This window comes from Schistocerca serialis, chromosome 5, assembly GCF_023864345.2.
Source record: "Schistocerca serialis cubense isolate TAMUIC-IGC-003099 chromosome 5, iqSchSeri2.2, whole genome shotgun sequence".
Lineage (NCBI taxonomy): Eukaryota > Metazoa > Arthropoda > Insecta > Orthoptera > Acrididae > Schistocerca > Schistocerca serialis.
The window spans coordinates 659,118,615-659,122,949 of record NC_064642.1 but is presented as its reverse complement, the minus strand read 5'-3'; the positions used below and the strand labels follow the sequence as shown (position 1 = coordinate 659,122,949).

Sequence of the window (4,335 nt, the reverse complement as noted above, 5' to 3'; positions counted from 1 at the left end):
CATTCGTGAATATTTCTTTTGAATCTATAACAACGACGTCATGGAGGTATTATCGTTCCATAGCATGTAAGGTTCTGGTTTATCGTGTAATGAACTGCTGGGATGCTGTTACAAGAAGAGCACGAAGAAGATTCAGAATGTGGAGGAGATTCTGATGCACATGATGTGGCGAATGTTCCTACGGTTCCAAACACTGCTACAGTGTTTGACGGCAGTTTGGGTGACACAGTGTCAAGCAGATTAGTGGCTGAAACGACTAATATAAATGTACCAGGCGCAGCACACTATCGGTCAGTGCTTGGAGGAGAATTTCGCGTAAGTTGTGAAACTGACTCTGATTGTGAAATGGTTTCGAATGTGGATGTGCATGCAGTGTCTAAAGTTGGTTTTTCAACCCCAATGCTTCGGAAAATACGTTCAACTGATGGCATATGTTTACTAATAGCTACATTGCTAATGTCCTGCTAATATTTCTTAATTGATTCATTGGAATTAAAGTTCAGGGAAAAGAAATAAAACTCGGATAAATGATGATTAACTGACAACCTCAGCTGCCGACAGGTGTTGTTGACATACCTCGATGGGGACAGCTGAAAATGTGTGCCCCGGCCGGGGCTCGAACCCGGGATCTCCTGCTTACATGGCAGACGCTCTATCCATTTGAGCCACCGAGGACCGACATGTTTAGCGCGACTGCAGGGACTTATCCCTCGCACGCTTCCCGTGAGACACTCATTGCCAACTGTCCACAATTCTACATACGTAATGTACCTTATAGACGTTTGCCCTTTCACTCATTACTCGTGCACGCTTTGGCGACTCCCGTAAGAGTTTGGGCAACCTGTGCGCATTCGCACAGACGAAGGTCAATGGCTGGGTAGCCTTTAACTATATATATATGAAGACAGTAACTTTTCTCGAAAGAACAGATTACTGTTGCTGTCTACATCGAGGTATATCGACAACACCTTTCGGCAGCTGAGGGTTTCAGTTAGTCATCATTTATTCCAGGGAAAAGCTGCACGGTCAACAACAGGTCAGCAATGAGCATCTTATCTGCAGAAAAAAGTCGGAAAAACACAAAGACAGTTATTGGATGTCTGCAGCTTAAAGCGTAAATTAGACCATGGTGACAAGTATTACTGCATTGATGTGAAAATTATGCTCTTTAATATGACGAGGCATACCTGTTTTGAAACCGTATTCTGATATAATGAAGTCATGGAGGTATCGTCAAATGATTGTAAGGTGGCCGTATTTGCGCATATTATAAAGATTCTGAGAAAATGAAACTCGTACAGCGCCCTTATTATTTTATTTATTTTATTGCAAACAGTTTCAGTGCTTCAAAGCACCATCTTCAGACTGTAGTTGATGCGCAAGGGGTTGACACGACCCCTATATACATCGCACCCGTGGCCAACATAACTGTTTACGCAGACTGTCTAAAAACTTTGGTGTCAACACTCTAGCCAGCTTGAGTTGATTCGTAGAGTGCTGACAGTCTGCGTAAACAGTTATGCTGGCCACTGATGCGATGTGAATAGGATCGTGTCGACCCCCTGCACATCAACTGCAGCCTGAACATGGCGCATTGAAGCACCGAAACTAGTTGCAACAAAATAAAAAATATCATAAGGATGACTGTAGGCGTTTCATTTTCTCACAACAGTAAACGGCCGTCGTCCCAAAAAACTCCTGTCAGAAGGATGGATATACAAAAAGTTACAAAGATTCCGTCCTATAAAGAACATGACCAACATCGTCAAGTAGACCTATTACTAAGACTTGCAGGTAGCTTCCTTGTTAGATGATGTGCTTGTACATAGAATGGCTGGAGCCGTGGGTCCGCTGCCTCACTCAGTGGTCGAGGACAGTCAAGGAGCCCAGTGGGGTGTCTCAGGGCGGCAATAGCTGGTTCTTGGAGAGACGCACACATCGGGCGGTAGTCGAAACACGGAACAGTGTATGAATGCGGTCACTGACCAGACTGAGGGCTGAGGGCAGAGTTTTACAAGGGGCGTATGTACTGCATGAATGGCGAGAACTGTTATATAATGGCCGGTGCAGGCTGTCAGGTGCCGTGTAGGCGCAGACGAAAATTCTTGCAAAATATACTGTGACTTTTTGGAAGCGGCAGGCGAAGGCTAGAGCCTCGAGCCGTCAGCTGTTTTGGCGAGTACGACGGGCTTGTTCCCACGAAATTTTGAGGCCCACATTCCGTATTGGCACATTTACTTAAAGCTTGGTAGGAGGGATGTCTTCTGGAAAATTCGACGGAAACTTGAGTGTGATTGGACGGAGCCGTTTACTTTGAGGGGGAGGGAGACCGCGCAGTGGTTTCTAAACTATGATTCGCTCGGCCGTACCTAGCGATGGGGTAAAGAGAGGCGAGCTGCTGAGCCAGTAGTTTTAGTTGAGGGGATTCGTGTTTGAACTCGGGAAGGAGCGAGAGACCCTGTTTCAGCTCTCAAAAGAGCAGGAACATTCTCTTGTCTTCGCTGCCAAGCGCAGAGAATAATTCTGTTTTAGCCTCCGGTGCGACGCAAATCTTAGAGATCAGCTAGAGCACTGTATTTTGCTGTACGGTTAAAGACGGTACTGCACTCCCCCTCGCTCTGGGTGTCCTCTTCTGTCTGGCATACAGTTCTTGGGAGCGCTTACCTGTTATTCACTTGCTAAATTCTGCCTTGTGCTGGGAGAGCGTGTCATAAGATTGTTATTGACAGTAAAGTGACGAGATTCAGATTTGGTATACACAGCACTTTGCTAAGGTCATAGGTTTCAGTTCTCACCACATTTGTGGGTCTGCAGCTTCGTCACCATCAGCAGTTACATCGAGTGTTACCACTGGATTACACCAGCTCGTTTTTCGTGTGGTGATATAGCCAATGGTACCAGATTCTTAAAGCGGATAGAGATTAAATTGTTGGAATGACGTATAAAAGTTACTCCACTAAGGTTACACGCCAGTCAGTCGGTTTCACTAGCTTCCTCTGGTTTCTGGTGTGACAGACGAAGTCAGTCATATGGTGTAGTACTTCTCAGATCACGTTTTCCACCATAGGCAGAAGCAGATAGAAATATCTAAATATTAGTTAATTCCATTTATTTTACCATTGATTAATTCCACATAACATGTACTGTTTCTTATTTGTGTCGGTAAATTTCTGGACTTTTATCTAAAAATAATTGTATAGTGAACGGTACAATTTATCCTTCCAGTAGCACTGGCGAAACTCACGCTTGTACCAAAACAACGCGGTAGGAGATCAACATTAAATCAACATCAGCATCGTCACACATATATATAAAGTACGGTATGTACTAGAGTCAACTTGTAACAGCACGCGTCTGTTCAAAACAAACCGCCGCACAATAGTAGCACAGTCTAACATAAAAGTCACGACACTTCGCTTCGATTTTGTTGCCTACCGCGCCAGCAGCGCCACAAGCGACCAGTAACGTAAACTGTGAGTTCAGCGCGATCGTGAACACGAATAGTGGTTGTTTATTTTGATTTCTACAATGGTTTTTACACGCGGGAGCGTTTGTAGCGCAATAAATTGCAGCAACAACAGGAAGAAGACACCACAGCAGTCTTTTTTAGGTTTCCTAAGGATCCTGAGAGGTATATATCATCACGTTACTAAACCGTATCGTCAGGATTCACTCTCAAACTACATGTGTATTAATGATTAACGTTTCGTTTTTAGGAGCAGAAAATGGCTAGTTAATAGCAGACGAGAAAACCTTATGAAAAAAGTCCCAGTTTAAAAATTAGGTTTTGTTCGCTACATTTCGAACAAAACCAGTTCATGAATGCAGACAATAATAAACTCGTGTGGAATGCAGTATCCACAGTGTTTGACATCCCAAATAAGCCACCTCAACTGACGATGAAGAGGAAACTGCGACAAAGATCCGACAATCCATCTAAAGCTGTAAAACAGTCCTATGACACAGAAGCAGCCAGTTCAGCTCTCCATGTATCAGTGTCATATTCGTGTGAATCGTCAACACAGACCTGCTTTGCGATGAAGTGATTAGATTAAGTGCAGTTATTCGTGTCTTACAAAATCGTAATGTTTGGTATTTATTTAATTCACTTCTGTTGTTAGTCACTTAGTTTTCCTTGCTTCCTTCGTGCGATTCTACTATTTTGTTAGCACCTTGTTCACTGACAGATTGTTTGCAAATTATTCAAATATTTGGTTTTGCGTGAAATGTAATGTAATCAGCTCATTATAATGTTTTCAACACATGTCACCTACTATTTAGCAGTTGTTTGTCCCACTTAGAATAATGTAAAGATGAAGGTCGTACTTGTGTCAA

At 43.3% G+C, this 4,335-nt stretch overlaps 1 non-coding gene across 1 annotated transcript; it reads right to left on the bottom strand.

Moving 5' to 3' along the window:
* Nucleotides 1–601: 601 nt before the first annotated feature.
* On the bottom strand, nucleotides 602–675 carry Trnat-ugu (transfer RNA threonine (anticodon UGU)). The gene has a single exon. It is a non-coding gene; the product is annotated as a tRNA-Thr (tRNA).
* Between the last annotated feature and the right edge of the window lie 3,660 nt (nucleotides 676–4,335).